Genomic DNA, 20191 nt, shown 5'->3' with positions numbered 1-20191 from the left:
TAAGATACACGTAATCACCTTGAAGGCACTCTGGTTATTGAGGTAACGTAAATAATGTTTTTCTCAGAAGTCTTGGTAGAACCAGACTTTCAGACATGTTCTAGTCATTGTGGTTTATTACACTATTAAACTTATATTAACTATTATGTAAATAGGGTAGGTCCGTGTATTAATCGTCTGCTTAGGATTGAAAACATGAAGAAGAAAGCACAATAAAAAGGAGATGGGATTGACCAGTGAATAAAACGTTTTAAAGTGTTTTGAATATCGAAAGAAAAGTTGCGCATATTCATATTTGATAAAAACCAATTTAAATTTCGCCTTTTTTGTTACAATAGAAAAACAAAGGATATGGTGTATCCATCCATGACACAAAATCTGTACATGTACAGCCAAAAAACACACACAAAGCTAAGTTCAGTTATTCAAGTCACAAATGCACTCACTTATCCGTTTACTTACTTAAACTATAACTGCATAGTCTTTGTTTACAATTATATGAGAAATTAATATTAAAGTGTACATACAAAATTTTGTTTGAATCTGTTTTATTGAACAAGTATTCAGATGACACATATTTCTAATTGATGCCTGTGATCCATTCAATCAAACGTATGCATATCGATCTTTATTAAAATTCTTCTGAAAAAGAAAATATATGCATTTAGTTAATCCAATGAGCACGGTAGGTATAGTGTCCGGCTAGGATCGTGGTTTTTCGAGTGATTTGATCGGGTTTTTTCGAGTGTGACCACTTTTTTCGAGTGAATATGATCAAAAATGTAAACAAACAGACTTACTTTCTGAAATGACGTGATATAGAAGCTTGAGTTTAATATACAAGGATATACAAGGTGTGTTAGTATTTGAGATAAAAAGATATTATCAATTCGACATTATTTTTCGTTCAAAAAGTTGAATTTAGCCTTACACTGCTTTTATTCCAAAAAAACAGAATAAAGCCATTTTTATACACATACCAATGCAAACGTCGATGGAAATGCATAGATGGAATCCATATATCCTTAGACATACAGACACTTTACAAAAATTCTTGTTGTTGCAATGAAAAACGATATTTTGAGACTAAATTCATTTCCATGTGTTCGGGATTTTTCGAGAGCAGTCCGGGATTTTTCGAGTGCGTCCGTGTTTTATCGAGTGATTATACAAATTTCCTATAGCTTAGAATGTTGTGTGTCAGTGTATTTACGTTTAAAAACAATAAAAAATGGTTCAAATTATGTACTTTTTAAGGCACAAAACCAATGCATTCATCAGTTTAATAAAGGTGTACTAACACTTAGACTTTATAAACAAGTATCAGCCATCTGTATATATTGTTGTTTGTCACATCTAATAAATTACATGTACAGTATATATTCATGATGTCAACAATCTAATGTAATCATAGACAATTTGGATTGAGACGTACGTACAAAGAGTGAATTAAGCTGATGAATTATTCATTTCATTGTTAACTATATATGAAATTTATTTCAGATGTTATTGTCAATGGGAATAAAATCTGGTCGGATAAAGTGTCTTTTAGTAGAATATTTTTTATTACATATAAAAAAAGAAGATAATGAGACAACTCTCCACAAGAGACCAAATGACACAAAAATTAACAACTATAGCTCACCGTACGGCCTTCAACAATGAGCAAAGCCCATACCGCATAGTCAACTATAAAAGGCCTCGAAATGACAAATGTAAAACAATTCAAACGAGAAAGCTAACGGCCTAATTTATGTACAAAAAATAAACGAAAAACAAATATGTACACATCAACAAACGACAACCACTGAATAACAGGCTCCTGACTTGGGACAGGCACACACATACAGAATGTGGCGGGGTTAAACATGTTAGCGGGATCCCAACCCTCCCCCTAACCTGGGACAGTGGTGTAACAGTACAACATAAGAACGAACTATAAAAATCAGTTGAAAAAGGCTTAACTCATCAGATGGATACAAATAGAAATACATCTAACAAAAACAAATGCATTTTTCTGATTTATCTCTGCTGTCCAGTAGGTTTCTTACTCCGTTTTTTAATAAACAGCTGCGCCATGGGCGCATGATACGCTTGATGTCAAACTCGCCGGAGCATCGTTTAATATTATATTGAAATTAAATAACTCGAGTTGATATCAAGCGACAACCATTATTACTCGTTATGAAACCAATAAATAATTTGTCAATGACCTATTAAAAATTTATAAAAAAAAACTAAAAGGGAGGTAACCTTTATCTATATAAAGCAGTCACCAAAGTTTCATTAAAACTCCTCAAAGCACTTTAAAAATATTGTCCGAAAACTGTAAAATCACCCCTTTTTAGCTCACATGGCCCTAAAGGGTCAAGTGAACTTTTCTCATCACTTGGCGTCCGTCGTTGTCCGTCGTCGTCCGTTAACTTTTACATTGTCTCGTCCCGTGATGCACAGAAATATACGTCTAGAGTTTTAATTGCTGTTGAATAGATCACAATCTGAGCAGCTTAATAACTGTATTTTAATGTTAAGGATAGCGGATCATGTGCAACGCAAAATTTTTTACAGAAATCTTCTCCTCTAATACTTATGGAACGAGTTCATTATAGATAGAGATAACTGTAAACAGCAAGAATGTTCAGTAAAGTAAGATCTACATACAAATCACCATCACCAAAACAGAGAATTTTGTCATGAATTATATTCTTGTCTTTAATGTAGGAGAGTGTCCATTGTTTAATATGCACTGCAGCACATAGACCAAGGTGAGCGACACAGGCTCTTTAGAGCCTCTAGTTTGTTTAATAAAATCCTATAACTCGAAAACGTAAAATCTAAAATTTATGAAATTCGAAAGGGAGGATACCTCAATAGATAAAAAAAATTCAACGAAGTTTCATGTAAATTGGTTACAGCGTTTTTGAGTTTTGTCCGACATGCTGACGACGGACGGACAACGGTATACCATAATACGTACCGTATAAAAACTCCGGGGTTCACCACGAAAAATATTATTAACTGTGACAACAAAAATACCATAAAATGAAGTTGAAAAGATTATGAGTCTCCTGCACTATGTTCTTAAAACCTTTTTATAAAGGATCCAATAATTTCTAATTTAATAATGGAAAGATGTGGTAGAACGTTTTCCGAACAGAAAACTTGCATTAAATTGAAAAAGGTTAATTTTGATCAACATAGTAATATGTTTTGGTGATTTATTGAGAATATATGATATTTTCATTCATTAAATTACATTTATATACTAGAAAGGTCATTTTTTAAAGTCAGAAATAACTTTTTTTCGTTAAAAAACCCGGACCATTTGTTTAAAAACCCGGACGGTTTCACAATTCCTCTCGAAAAAGCCCGGACAATAACAAACACTGAATTTAATGGTTAAATACAAGGAAATTGTGTTTCTTTGTTACTCAAAACATGTATAGTATTCAAAATAAGATGGGTAGTCAAGTAAAAAAACTATTAAAATTACGAATTAGTAGTTAATTAACCTGATCGCATGTTTTATCACTCGAAAAAGCCCGATCTACACTCGAAAAAAATGGACAGATTCACTCGAAAAACCACGATCCTAGCCAGACACTATACCTACCGTGATGAGTCAATCATATTTAAACGAATGTCAATTGCACGATGTTGTGTATGCATTCTCAAAGATAGTGTTGAGTAATACCACTGTGTCAGGTTTTTCGGCGCCAAATCATCACTTTTTATCATTGAGCGAATTGGTTAGGGTCACAAGAATGATTGACAAGAAATTAATGACGAAAATTAATAAAACCCGAATGGCAAAACGGCATTTAAAAGCAGAAAAATAGCATACATAACTTAATGGAAATGTTCCGGAATAGTTTTGTTCCATTGATTCCAGACATGTGCAACATACAAGGAAAATAATTAAACTTAAAAGCTTTTAAACGAAAAAAATATCTTCTAGTACTAACTCATTAATTACAGACTTTTGGATACTGGTTTCGGAAATGTTATAATTACTAACTAATTACTAACTCAAACTTTTTGTAACATAGTTCCGAAAATACTTTTCCTAACTAACAAACTTTTGGTAGTAGGATCAGAGCAAAAGACTACTATTTATCAGTTACTAAGACCTACCATCACCATCGATCGCTCCGTTGCCATTTGTATCACCTTCTAAGAGAGCCTTGTCAGCCATGTCTTCCGCAACTTCCTTTGAATTACCAGATGACCAGAACAGACATATCATTTCTTCTCTGGTTATTGTACTATCATCTATTTCAGGACTTTGAATCAATTGGTTACATTCTTCGCTAATTTCCTACAAATATTTCCATTTCAAATATTAATTACAACTTTTCAGACTTTTTTTAATAAAATACACAACCCATTAGTTTGAAATAGAGTCGTTTGTTTGTTTTATCACGCTTTCCATATTTTGTCCGTCCTGCGAACTGGTCAACATTTTATAATACTAGTACCTACTTATAGAGTTGTTTTAACCATTAGTCATTTGTGTTCGTCCCTGGCATGCATGAGGCATTTGTTACTGGACGTTCAGCAAAAACCAATTTACTAACCAAAATATTCACTGTTTAAATATAAATACAAATTTCATGTAATTGGTCAATTATGAAAACACATAAAAGAAGTATTCCATTAAAATTGTCTATGGGTATTTTCAGATTGTAGTTATGAATATTTTTTATTTGCATGTTGTAAAATGTAGTGTACACTTACAAATTCACATACCAAGGGTAATTCGGCTGTTCTGGTGGACATATTCGCAGACAGGAACGATTTGTTTATATGATTGCATATTGCGTTGGAAATGATCAATTGATTTTTTTTTTTGTATTTTTGTCAGTTTCCCAGAGTCGGTTTTACACTAGCGCTAGATATCAACATATTTTTTTAAAATACATTTTTAAACATTTTAAGCTTTTCCCGTTTAATTTAAAACAGGTCAACTTTACTCAGTACTCGGAGTACAAAGTTTGTGCTCCAAACACCAAATTCAGTATTTTGATTGGTTGATTTTAGAGTCTTAGTGCGATGATCGTGCTCGAAATTTTTATGACCGCAAGACATGATATCAAATTTTCTGGTTCCTTTACATTTGATTAATGTATAGATTACATTGTATATTTATACGTTTTATGTATCTATTGAATATAAACATATACAATAATGGTCAATAATGCTTACTGTGTCTCTTATATTATTTCTTCTATGAATTCCCAACACTAATGTGGTATATACCAATACAACTGCTAATCTTGTACTAAATAGCATGATTACTGTCCAAAAATTTAAAAGTATATTTATACAAAATGAATATATAACTGACTAGCTGAGCAATAATTTAGAATTTCTATTAGTTAAATTTCTTTGACCAATAAAATTGGTAAAATACTGAACTTAAAATCCTTATTTTATCGTATAAAAGACTAAACCGGATTCAATAAAAAGGAAATGCAACACCATGAGGTTCTCGGATGACAAAATTGAAAGTACAGGTATTTTAAAAAGTCATCTCATCTCATGTCCTCTCCTTCAACACCGTATAGTCATCTTCATTGTACAACATCTTCATTTCATAATATTACAATCAATTATTTTATCTTCTTCCATTTAGTAGTATACAGAATCCGTTGAGTGTGCATCACATTGCCACGAAACTCTATTCATTACTCATTTCTAAGCTAAATTCTTTATATTAATTATGTTTATACTGTAAGATAACGAATTTCTAATCAATAAAATGGAAGTGTTGCAGGATCTCATACTGACGACTGCTAAGTCAAAATTCCTGCTTGCACTTGTGCTAGTTTCCATATCATACATATTGCGACTAGCTATGTCATAACTGACGACAACAAAATTGTGAAAAGCTCTTTAACTGAAACTTGACAAAGGGTCGAAATATCGTTAATCTGTATCTTTATACTGAAAACATTATTTAAAAAAGTATACAGGATTCTGCTAGGGACTATTATAGACAATAGACAAAACGTGACAGAATCGACGTTGATAATTTTCCATTTGGTTTGTGGTTATGCGGTCCAAGAAATAAAACTGTTCAAGGGTCATCCATGTTCAAACCCCCAAAAATGTTTCTAGAGATTCTTGTCTCTCCATGATAAATTAGTTATTATTCCCCCGAAAACAATTTCGAATGTGTGTGAAAATTCCACAATGTCTGTGGTTTTCAATGCTACTGTTTGGTAGAGGACAAACATACAATCAAAGTCCCTCTCCTCTTACCTTTAGTATTAACCATCCTAAACTGAAATATTCTATTTTTCGAATATTACAGACATTCTTTAAACAACTAGAATTTTATGTCGTGAGATACCATGATATTAAAATTCATTATTGCAATGTGAAATGAATAATGGTCTATATTGACAAGAAATATCATTGATATGTTCATTTTCTGTAAATTTAGTTTTTTTTGTGTAGAATTATTTAAAACACACAGGTTTTCCTACCCCAGCAAGAGATAACCTTAGCGGTATTTGGCAAAACTTTTTTTCATCGACATTTTCGGTTTTTACTGCTCTTCGACATCGTGTTGGATTTGGCCTGTATTGATTTGAGCGCGACTGATGAGTCTTATTTAGACGAAACACACGTCTGACGAACTTACAATTAGAAGCTTGGTATCTTTGATGAGTTTTTATATTAGATATATCTTCAATTTTTGTCGTCATTCCGTCACTTCTAGAACTGATTAAGAAAATGTCATATTTTAATCGGCACGAGAGTTAAAATGTATTTTCCTCCGAAAATGTCAAATCATATTTAATTATTTTCGGAATTTATAGTGAAAGAAAACTGTAGGCACACACTATTTTACTTTCCTTTCTAGTTCAGATTTCCATTTAGCTTTCATTTCCTCTAGAATTTCAAAAGTTTTAAATTTTGGTTGAAACATTTTTTTGGAGAAATAAAAAATGGTATTATTTTAATCTGTATGTATAAAAGGAAACATTACAGAATTTGGTTTCCTTGCTGTCGCAAACTTTCAAATAACAAATAAATTTACGCCGACGTGTGTTCTTTGATTGTTAAGTGAACATTCATTTAAGGGGACACGGTAGAGCTCTGAGTTAATCAATACGGATTATTATTATACTTTACTGTATTAACCCGAATAAAGTAAAAACAAAATTTGCAGCACGCTTCTATTTCATGATCAAAATTAAAAAATTTCCTGTGCCAAACTGTGTGTAAGCAAAATAACTGTCTTAAAACATGCACATAGTAAAAACATTCAAAATTTGGGTCCTCAAAGCTCTTTAGATGCGTTCGTTATTTTGCCCATTTACATTGTTTTGGTTTGAGCATCACTGGTGAGTCTTTTGTAGATGAAGTCCGCGTTTGGCGTTCACAATCTAAATCCTGATACATGTATCTATGACGAGTTTATAGTAAATAAAGCCGTTATAGATTTTGTGTGCTTTTGCAAGTCGAAGACATAACACGTTATATCGCTCCGTTTATTATGGACTAGTGAAACTAGCGGCTGAAACAATATTTGGATGAATTTCAGATTTGGACAATGACATATTCTACAACAAAAAAGTCTCTGATAATCATATGTAATTCAGTAAAATAACAAAATCATCATTAAGATAAAATTCAAAATGATTACATTTAAATGGGTTATTTTCTCTGGCTCTTGCAAACCTCAGGAAAATGATAATTTTTTTATCGATTTAATACCTTTGGATACTAACTTTTGGAGAAGGCGATAATTACATAATATTGATAACAAAGCAATTGGATTCAACAAACCTTTGTTGGAAATATACTATTACAATAAGCTTTTCATTCAGGAATAAAAATATACTTACAATATTGTTCCTAATTACGTAACACTGTCAGTGCTTTATAATACAATAATGATTGAAATGAATCAGTTATATACCGCAATCAAAATTACAGATTGTTCTGATGTGTGAAATTTATTCCTTTAGTAGAAAATCATCATTTATTTCCAGCAGGCAGTGATATTTTCATCAAAGAAAAACTGTAGGAATCGAAATAGAAAATTGCCTTATTTGATGAGTATAATTATTATAAATAAAAAAAAAAAAACACTAATGATATTATGTGTCACATTGTAAGTTATAATTACAGAGGTGTTCACCATAACCAGTTGGATGTTATTTATGATCTTTATCAAATTAACATATTAAATCCAGACTCAGTCCATTTATTGTTTCGTTATACTTCAGAAATAATTGTTTTCAATCCCATATAGTCCATAACTACGTGCTGGGATCAGATGTAAACTCTTTCGAACTGTTAGAATAATCTGTGTTATAGAAATCTTTGAAACGTTTTAGAACAGTTGGAATAAGAAATTAAAAAAAAAAAAAAAAAAAAATTGTGGAAAAAATCAAAAACAAGTATGAAATTTGTAGGAAAAAAAATTTGATCATCAGTGGTTTGCTCTATATATCACTGCATTTATATGGTACTTGATTCAAGGCAGATGGAAAGTACAAAACAGATTAATAGGTTTCATTAGAAAATTTAAAAAAACAAAAGTCTCATGTATTTGTGTGATTTTTCTTCAGTATAAACACAGAAAGTGCCAGCTATTCCATTCTCTCTCAAACTGCTCTTGTTTTTGTTTATAAATAGCTACAGTTTTTCAGTACAGTACAGATCATTTAACTTTTTTTGAGTGCCTGTAATGATAGAACTTTTTTCAAACATCGACTTGAATAGATATCATATTTAATACAAAGCAATATCTTATTTTGTACATTACAGTTTCTAACATCAAAAATACCAAATACAAAAGTCTTACACCTATAATTAAGTGTTATGTGTGCTGTAGATGAAGTCCATGTATCAAAATTTTCCAACAGAATTTGTACTTTTTCACATTCCCACAATATGTGTATAATGGTTTTTGGTTGTATATGACAAAAAGTACAAAGAGGGCTTTGTACAAGTTTGGTCTTTTCCAGGAAATAATTGGTAGTCCAAACTAAGTGGTTTATCCTGTATTGGAACCACTGTGATCTACTATTTGTTGTAATTTTGAATAGAAGTTTATAAATGAGTTCCATTTCATCATCAGTGACACCAAACTTTTCCATAATTTTCTTTTTATTTGTAGGTTGAGTAATATTTTTTCTCAGTATGAGGTACATATCTTGATCTGTATGCTTGGAATGCTTGGTAACAATTCTTTATTGGAGATGTAAAATTTTAACAAAATATCTGGAATACTGTTTAACACATTTTGTTAAGCCATAATATTTCAGAAAGTCTGTACGTATGTGATAAATCTCCTGGAATTTGGTCAGGGAAATAAATTCTCCAGCTTTATCTAATAAATCGTTTACAATGTGTACATCTTTGTCGTACCAGTCTTTGTAAAAACAACATCATTTTCTATTTTAAATTTCCCATTAAACCATAATGGCATATTCAAAAAATATTCCCATGTATATTCAACATTTAATGCAATAAAATCTTTCCAGGCACTCAAAACATCTTTCTAAAATTGATCTGTGCATACAGTCATACTATTTTCTACGTTTTTGACACCTGTATTTTCTAGTAACTCAAAATTAACCCCATGGAAAGCAAAAATTCCCTGTAATTTTTCATTATTGATCAATTTCTAACCCATGTAGGTTTCAGTGAATTTCTGAAAGGTTTCAAACTAATCATTTTTAGACCCCCTTGGAAATAATCTTTCACGAAAGTTTCTCTCTTGAATTTACCAACAGGTTTTTGCCACACAAAACTAAAAAAAACAAGTGATCAAGTTTTTGAATAATTCTGTTGTCTGGATTTGGCAATGATGAAAACAGATGGATTAGCTTTGGCAATGCCAATGTTTTAACCATTGTAATATGCCCTATTGGAGTTAAGTTTCTCTTGCTCCGCTGTTTTAAAAGAGATTCAATCTCCAATATTTTTTATCATAATTTAATCGTATCATCTTGGATAAATCTACATCAAAGTCTATTCCAAGGAACGAAAAATTACTTTTACACCATGGTAGGTTTAAGCTAGTACAAAATACATTCTGACTGTATTTCATACTGCCAATCCATACAAGCTGGATTTTACTGTAGTTAATTTTTAACCCTGAGATTTCCCGAAAATAATTAAGGTCTTTCATGCTTTCCATTAGAGATTCTTCTGATCCATCTAAATTAATAGCAGTATCATCAGCAAATTCACACAATTTGTTTTCAATACTAACAGATTTTTAACCTCTTATTTTCTTATTGTTGCGAAGCTTAATAGCTAGTATTTTAACACACAGTATAAACAAATAAGGAGAAAGTGTATCGCCTTGTCTACAACCCCGTTCTATGTGAACAAAATCTGATACATTACCCCCTTGGTTTACAGCTGAATGTATATTAGAGTAGAAAATTCCCAACCAATTTCGGATAGATTGTAACTTTTAATACTTCTTGTAGAAAATACCATGATAATGAATCGAAAGCTTTTTCAAAGCCGACAAATAGGAGAAGTCCTGGTATGTTTTTTTTTCTTCTGCAATTTGCATCAATTCGTATAACAATCTTGTGTTTTCTCCTATAAATCGACCCAGAAGAAAACCAGTTTGATCAGGATCAATTAAATTTCCAAAGACACTTGTTTTAATCGATTAGCAATCACCCCTGATGCAATTTAGGAGAGTAATTGGCCTCCAGTTTTTAAGAAACTGTCGAGGTTTATCTCTTTTAGGTAGACATGTGATTATACCTTGCCTCTGCGTTACAGAGAGTTGACCTTTTTCGAAACCATAATTTATAGATCTTACAACAAACGGACTAATTTTTTCCCAGAACACTTTGAAAATTTTTTAAAACATTTGATGCCTCATGTAGACAGATTGGACCTTCTGGTTTATCTGACTCCTCATTTGTTAGTTTGTGAACATTGTATTTATCAAAATCAGTATCAAAATTCTTAATCTTATCTGTAACAATATTTCTTTTTGAGTACAACTCTTGATAAAAAAAAATAACCTCTTTGAGAATATCCTTTTGATTACTAATCATTTCCATCATCTTTTTGTACTTTAGGAATAATTTTATTTGTAAAGTTTCTAGATTTCAAATTACAAAAAATATTTACTAGGTTTTTCACCTTCTGAGATCCATATTGCCTTGGATCTTAGTACACTCCCTCTTAATTTTTTCCCTCTAATGTCTTTAAGTTCTTGTTTTTTTTCTCAAGACTCTGGAAGTCAGTATTGCTACTAATATTTTCTTGTACCCTTTGAATCTCTTTTGTAAGATTTTCTACTTTGTCCCTCTCTTTTTTTTTTGTAACTACTAAATGCTATAGTTTTACCTCTAATTTCAATTAACAAGGTTTCAAAAAATAATTAATCATCTATACTTAACAAAAAATCTGAATTCATAATGGTCTGATTTTCTGAAAGTGGTTGAGCAGAATACTGATTTGTTATATCTTCAATTATTATATTTATAGTGTCTAAATATTCTTGGTCAGAGAGCAATGAGTTCTTAAACTTCAAGAGTCTTTTTTCCCCTTTTGAAATCAATAAATACTTAATGCAAAACTATAATGGAGTGATCGGATCGATAGCTTGATTCTATATATGAACCTTTTAATGAGGTAATAACACATCAGATACGAGAAAGAAGTCAAGCCTTGATTGTTTCAGTGGTGACTTTTTTCTCCAAGTATAGCGTCTTCTATCAAAATACAGTTCTCTGTATGGGTCAACCATACTTTGATTATCCATAATTTCTAATAATTTTAACGTGGCTTTTGGATTGTTTACATTTAAGTAATTGTAATAATCTATTTCAGGATTAAGCACAAGATTGAAATCACCACAGATTATGAAGTACTGATTCTCAAAATCTTCAATAATATCTGATATTTTTTCATAAAAACCTGGATCGTCCATATTAGGACCAAATACAGCAATTAGAGCTAACTTATGATTTTCAATTGCAATGTCTAATGCAAGATACTTTCCATATAAATCTCATTTTTCTCTATGAACTTGAAACTAAAAATTATTTTTTAAAAAATTGCAACACCTCTGAAGCTAGATGAGAATGATCTAAAAAAGCATTTGTATCCTCATAGGTTTTCAATATCATTTTCTTGTGATGGAGTAAAATGAGTATCTTCTTAACAATATATATTACAATTCTTATCTCGCAAGTAACCAAAAATATCTCTTCTTTTACCAATATCGCCTACACCCTGACAATTTACTGACAAAATTTCAATACCTTCCATAAATCCTATACATCGTCAAATATGTGATATAGAGCAAACATAGATATCAGATATATTTTAATATTAAAATTAAGACTAAAGACTGTAGAGTAAGACATAATACACAGTATCTTGTGTAACCGGAATTAAAAACAAAAACATTGTGCAACATGGTCACCACTGTTTATATACACATTTGGTGTTTTGAACCTTTTTTTAGTTATACAGTGATTTTAAGACTGTGGAATAAATCTTTGTTTTAAATTGTTTCACAGTTTTGCTATGAGAAAATTCCCATGACCTTCTACCTTATCTTAAACAGTCTTTCACTTTGGTTATATGAGGGAGATTACCACAATATTGTTATATACAAATATTGCATATTTTATGTGAAAATATACTCTATTAAATTAGTCTAGAGTTTTAGATTAAATATTGGTTTAAAATTAAACACAAAATAAAATTTTATGTAAAGACATGATGTGAATAAAAAAAAACCAACAAACTATATAATAATGATATAACATATTTTAGACAATTATTATTATTTATATGATTATACCAATTATTTCACTGTTAATCAGTAGAGTTTAATGTTAAGATATTCAACTTTCGCCATTTTGCTTGTTCACATCTTTGGTTCCTTCATATTCATTTCTGTAGCTAATATCATCAGAAATGTCAAAAATAATTTTGAGACCATCTTTTGTTTTCCAATATACAGAACCATTGTTATAGTATGCTACATCAATGTCTTTATGGTGTTTTAGTCCCTTCAGTAGATCTCAATTTTTAATTGTTATGTCATCATACAATTTCACATTGTCCTTCAATTGTTTCTTTTTTCTCATAATCGCTGTTTTTACCTTACTGTTCAACACTTTAACAATTACTGGTGGTACTCCAGGTTTGTACGACCTCAGCCTGTGTATTGCCACTATATCTCTTTTTTCCAGCTTTAATTTGAGGTCATCTGTCGGAATTCCAATGGGAACCAATTGTGCCCCTCTTCTTGCCGACTTGTTTCTTTATTATTATGAGGCTGACTTCATACAGGAACTTCTTAGGAAGAAAGATAAGAAGTTAGCAATATCCTTTAACTCTACGTTCCGCTATATAGATGATGTTCTCTCACTAAATAATACAAAATTTGGTGACTATGTTGAACGAATCTATCCCATCGAACTAGAGATAAAGGATACTACAGATACAGTTAAGTCTGCCTCATATCTTGACTTACATCTAGAAATTGACAATGAGAGTCGGTTGAAAACAAAACTTTACGACAAAAGAGATGATTTCAGCTTCCCAATTGTGAACTTTCCATTTCTATGTAGCAACATTCCAGCAGCGCCTGCATACGGAGTATATATCTCCCAATTGATACGATATTCCCGGGCTTGTGTTTCCTATCATGATTTCCTTGGTAGAGGATTGCTGCTCACAAGGAAGCTATTAAGCCAAGAGTTCCAAATGATGAAGTTGAAATCATCCCTTCGTAAATTTTACGGACGCCATCACGAGTTGGTTGACCGTTATGGAATAACCGTTTCACAGATGATATCGGATATGTTCCTTATGTCGTAACTACAATACCCTTCCCTTTTCACGAATGTGACCTACCGAATTAGACTATTTACCGGATTTGTAATAACATAAGCAACACGACGGGTGCCACATGTGGAGCAGGATCTGCTTACCCTTCCGGAGCACCTGAGATCACCCCCAGTTTTTGGTGGGGTTTGTGTTGCTTAGTCTTTAGTTTTCTTTGTTGTGTCATCTGTACTATTATTTGTCTGTTTGTCTTTTTATTTTTGGCCATGGCGTTGTCAGTTTGTTTTCGATCTATGAGTTTGACTGTCCCTCTGGTATCTTTCGTCCCTTTTTTTTTCTCCTTTCACTGTTTTCAAGAAATACTCTCTAAGATTTTCATCATTTTCTGTCTGATAGTTTACCATTTTGATGTTGAATTTTCGAGAATATTGCTCGTTGTAATTCGTCACTGACAAGGCTGCATATGATTTGTTCATAGTATCATCCATTTCTATTGATATCCTATTTAATCTAATATTTTGTTCCTCTAACTGATAACATAAAGTACTATTTTGGGATTTCAGTAGCTGAATTTCAGTGTTGTGTTTATTAATTTTTTCTTTTACTTTGTCATTGACTTCTTTTTTAATCTCATTTTTCAGAGTTCCTAAAAGTTTTTCTACAATATTTGTTACAATCTATTCAATGTCTGATTGTTTAACAAGATTTTCCAGGGCTTTTGTTAAATCATCTTTCTTTATGTTATCCTTCAAAGCACTTTTTATTTCCCCCATGTCTTTACCAATACCACTAAAATCTGAGCTGAGTATCAGAAAATGTTCTTTTAGGTTGTTTTGAGGCCTTCTCACCAGATTTTTCTTTTCCTTCTTTGTGGTCTTTATTCTCTTTATTATCTTTGTTGGTTAAATCACTCCTTTGGACAATAAGTGTTTGCACAGTCTTATTTATGTTTTTAATTAAATTGTCTCTAGGAATATTGACTCTATGAACAGTTTTTACAATCCTTTTATTTCACACAGAAAAACACTAAAATGCAAATTTAAATCCAAATGCAGAATTTTCAGGAATAATACAGCTAAATCTTGAATCTTTGTATGAAGAGGATCATAACTATATAATTTTCCAATAGCAACAATGCAGAGAATCATAAAAATATGAAACAATTCAATTGAGAAAACTAACAGCCTTATTTATAACAAACAATTTACAAAAAAAAATGTTAAACATAAAAAAGTTTGTTTATGTTATTTGTTTTATAATTAATATTAATTTTTTTCATGAATTATATTTTTCTTATTTTTTAAAGTTTGTATAATTCTTCAGTGGTGACGAAATATACTCCTTATATTTTCGAAAATTGTTATATAAACAAGAAACAATTTTTTTTTCAGGTTGACCAATCTGTTGTTCGATGAACGCTTATGGGATATTTATTACAGGTAAATTAATATGATTCCATATTGACCATATCTGATATAATTTTTTTGTCGGTCGTGTTTTTAAACTCGAGTTTACCTGACATAATAGCTTATATATTTACAACAGTTCATAAAGCCGAAAAAATGAAAAAATAAAACAATTTTAAAAAATGCACAGAAACATAATTATTAATAATCAATAATGATGAGTTACAATTATTTCTCATATTTGTGTAGAATAATATAGATAAAAGAAAGAAAAAAGATGTATAACTAAACTAAAATGCTGTTCTATCGGAAATAGAAGAGATGCTAGGAGAAACGTTCGTCATACTGTTTTAGAACAGTTTGCATGACATATTTTAGAGGTTAGAAATGAACCCAACTATACTTTTAAATCAATTAATTACCTCGCAACATTTGAAAAAATACACTCAGCAGACGTCATCGTTAAATGTCCTCAAATTGCACGTTTCATGCAATTTACGATATTTAGATATCATTTGATTTTAAATGCTTTGTATGTCTGTACAAACTCAACATATACAAAAAAATAAATAAAGCTAAATTTGTTTTTTTTTAATTATATCTAATTTGAGTAATTTGAGTCAGAGGTCAACACTTTTTAATTTGATTTCTGTCGCACCCGCGTCATATTTATAAACATATTAAGAACCTCGACTAAAATATAAATTGGTCAATTCTTTCTTCCACAAATTAGAAAAACAATTGTCTAACTTTTCTGGTGTGTGTTAAGGGCATACGATACAGTTACAGGGGAGGTAATGACTTTGCTTACGTAAAATATTATTTTCGCGACGTCAAACTGTGACATATCGGGCAAAGATGCATTTTTCGACCGATTTTTATCATTCAGACATATTTAACTTGAAAACGAGTTTGTGGACCCCTCTTTTTTTAAAATGACATTAGGTTTGATTGCGTATGAAGATTATTTGTACCAATTTTTATGAAAAAGTCACCGATGAAATTTTTTTAAATTAGATAAATATACAGCAACAAATGCCATTTTTTTTCTAAAATCATGAAACTTTGATAAAAATTAACTATTTCTAAAGAATATTTTTCCAAATATTTTTACAAAAATCCGCTTGTGTTTATCTTCAGAAACAAAAAAAGTTAGCTATGTCTATCCAAAGGAAAGAAATGTCCAAAAAAAAAAACGAAATTTTGAGTAAATGTCTTAAATTGCAACCCTATCTTAAAGTAGCACATGAAGGTATATTTTTTTATTACATATTTGAATTGAATAGGTGAAAAATAGCTTGTATACAGATTGTCGTAAAACATATCACTGTGGGATCAAAACTGTACCGTATGCCCTTAAAAGGTCATAATTCAAAACAAAAAATAAAAAGAGTTACATGTTTAAAAGAATTTACGATTTAGCCAAACAATAAAATGTGTTAGAATTTACCATACGTTGAAAATGAATTAACGGGTGACTTCTTCGTCTTTTTGATCTCTCTGGTTGTCAGTTGTCTCATTAACAGCCATACAACATCTTCTGATTTTGATACTAAAACGAATGGCCAATTTTGTCTAAGGAGTTGAAACCACAGTTTCTAGATAAATCTAAATTTGAACGGAAAAGCGCTGCTTATATAAAGATGAGCAGATGCGACATATTTACCAATGAGACAACTATTTACGCAGTTACTGAAAGCTTGTTCAAAACCAATTGCAACTAATAATTAAATCATGTCTCCAGACAAGCAGTACGCATCCAATGTAATTAGTGTATAGACGACGGAATTAACACGACCTTGTGCAATGACAACATATTAATATCGACAGGATCTTTGACCATAGTAGAGCTATTTTTCTAATAGGTATAAGAAGATTTGGTATGAGTGCCAATGAGACAACTCTCAATCCAAGTCACAATTTGTAAAAGTAAACCATTATAGGTCAAAGTACGGCCTTCAACACGGAGCCTTGGCTCACACCGAACAGTAAGCTATAAATGGCCCCAAAAATGATTACTGTAAAAAAATTCAAAAAGGAAAACCATCGGTCTAATCTATATAAAAAACGAGAAACGAGAAACACTTATGAGCCACATCAACAAACGACAACCACTGAACATTAGGTAATGCTTGTAATTTAAAGGTTTGGTTGGTTTGCTTGCTTTGTTTGTAAATGTTTGCTCAAGCATTGTAATTAAGATTGACATCTGCCATCAATAGATAGACGGGGCTTCAGCTTGTATATCTATCTATTGATTGCAGATGCCAACTTTAATTACAATGCTTGAACAAATATTTATACAAAAAAAGCAAGCTAGCCAACCAAAAATTGAAGCTACAAGCATTAGGAAAATAGCTCTCTAAGTGTTCATAACCTGATAGGAATTAATATTAAGTTGGGTTTTAATTTATTGATAAAAAAAACTGATATAAACAATATTCAAAGATCTTATCACAGTGTTAGATTTATAACATTTTATAATCAGGATCGGTAAGTCTATCTGGATCGTATCTAAATTTACGTGCTCTGTAACCAACATTACCGTTAAAATTAGAATGTGACGTTTATAAGTTTTATCGTCTCGGAGGAGTTGGTTGTTTGTGTGGTCTGATGTACTGACCAAATGATTTGGTCAGTACTGTTATGTTTTGTTTGAATCATGGACAGAACGATTATAAATATCTTTTTCTCTTCAAACGTTTCTGATATCATACCAAGACTTTAATACTAATCAGCTTAAATTAGCCGAGGGTCGATACTATGAACGATGTAAAAATGAAAAGAACATAATCTGTTGATATTTATTTCAACTATACTTAAGACAAAATATTCTTGTATTATATCATTGATCACTGTCAACGCAAATGCTGAACATTTATACATCAAGAAGAAGACACAATTTCGTAATGTCTGACTACATAGATAATTGTAATATAAAAAGATTCAACAAACTGGTGTGTGGCAATCATTGAATGTCTTAATTTCTAGTGAGTCAATGATATATATGATAAAGCTACACAATTCTCATTAGACAATCACATTGTAACACTATTTCCGATATTAGAATTACATAATACTCAACAGACATTATGTTGCATCCTTTTACAGAACTTACTTGGTCATGTATATAGAAAACGATATCTTCATATGCAGTATGTTATACGAGACAATCGATGATCACTCGGCTTTATGTTTAACACAATTAATCAATATGTTCTTGCAAGAGACGAATTTATGAAGTCTGTGTAACAAAGTTATGTATTAAATCTATATCTGCAACAGAAATAAAATGTTCGTTTGTGGAACTCGAGTATATTTTAACGTCATTAAATTGGATCAAACGAAACAAGCAGTTTCGTTTATATTAACTATCCCTGTTTGGTCCAACTTTCCTTTTTGAAAGAAAATTGGTTTCGACTTAAAACTAGACGCCGGTATGAGCAGGAAAAGAATAAAAACACCTTCAATTTTACAGACGCCATCACGAGTTGTTGACCGTTATGGAATAACCGTTTCACAGATGATATCGGATATCTTCCTTATGTCGTAACTACAATACCCTTCCCTTTTCACGAATGTGACCTACCGATTTAGACTATTTACCGTATTTGTTATAATATAAGCAACACGACGGGTGCCACATGTGGAGCAGGATCTGCTTACCCTTCCGGAGCACCTGAGTTTTTGGTGAGGTTCGTGTTGCCTAGTCTTTAGTTTTCTATGTTGTGTCATCTGTACTATTATTTGTCTGTTTGTCTTTTTATTTTTGGCCATGGCGTTTTCAGTTTGTTTTCGATCTATGAGTTTGACTGTCCCTGTGGTATCTTTCGTCCCTCTTCAACATTTACTAATACACAACTTTAGATTTTCAATGATAATATTTCAATGCCTACATGAACTCATTTTGGTTAAATGGAATTTTATAAGAACATTCAATAAAAAAGCTTATTTCAACTACAGTCGACAGTTATAACTTATCGACTATTTACACTACAGTAACACTTCCTCACATTCTTACAAAACAAAATGATTTAATTTCGTAAGATGGTCTTTCAAGAATTTTTTTATTATGAGAAGTATTTTTGTTAGTTATTAAAAGAACCTTTTTTGTTTCTGTAAGGTTTTTGTTGAACCTGGGATGACCAATGGAAAATATACGACTTATTGTCAGTGGTGTCATTGGAAGAACAATATACCACAAAAGCTAGAAGTAAAAAGTAAAATGTCTCAATATTTTGACAGCTTTTTGAAACAGAAACAAAATTCAATTACCAAATACCTTGTGTTCTTATAAAAATCCATCTCAATTGTATCTATTAATGAAGTTGTCTAAAGAAATTCCTATTACAAAATGTCACAAACACCTTGGGGTAACGTTTTGCTCTGATGCTCGGTGGAAAAGCCATATAGACAATTTGATTATTAGTGTAACGAAACATTTAAATATACTGAGAAAACTCAAGTATCAACTTTGTAGGAAAAACTTAGAAAAACTCTATATAGTATTTATAAGACCAATTTTTGAATATGCAACTGAGGTTTGGGATAATTGTGGGATAGGATATGCTATTAAACTTGAAAGTCTGCAGCTAGAAGCTGCTAGAATAGTTACTGGTTTGCCTATATTTACAAAATCTGAAAATCTGTATGAGGAAGTTGGGTGGGAAACTTTAGCTGACAGGAGGAAAAGACGAAAATTACAAATGTTTTATAACATTCAATACAAACATGCTCCGGATTATCTATGTAATCTAGTTCCACCCAGTGTACAGAGCACAACTGTATATCCCTTGCGAAATGGCAATGATATTATTGTTCCCTTTTGTAGATTATCCCTTACTAAAGAATCTTTTATACCATCAACTATTAGACTATGGAATCATACCGATTTGTCCCTTCGAAAATCAGACTCTATCTCAAAATTTAAAATCCAATTAAAAAGGCTAAATACTATAAATAAAGATGTACCGAAGCAC

At 31.2% G+C, this 20191-nt stretch overlaps 1 long non-coding RNA gene across 1 annotated transcript; it reads right to left on the bottom strand.

Annotated features, from left to right (window-relative positions):
* Positions 1–541: 541 nt before the first annotated feature.
* Positions 542–5291, bottom strand: LOC127728819 (uncharacterized). The gene is made up of 3 exons (XR_007994384.1): positions 5206–5291; positions 4135–4318; positions 542–642 (listed from the first exon to the last, which is right to left on the bottom strand). It is a non-coding gene; the product is annotated as an uncharacterized LOC127728819 (long non-coding RNA).
* Positions 5292–20191: the final 14900 nt, after the last annotated feature.

Source organism: Mytilus californianus, unplaced genomic scaffold (assembly GCF_021869535.1).
Source record: "Mytilus californianus isolate M0D057914Y unplaced genomic scaffold, xbMytCali1.0.p SCAF_2, whole genome shotgun sequence".
Classification (NCBI taxonomy): Eukaryota; Metazoa; Mollusca; class Bivalvia; order Mytilida; family Mytilidae; genus Mytilus; species Mytilus californianus.
Note: the sequence above shows the minus strand (reverse complement) of the source record. Positions and strands in the feature narration are given on the sequence as shown.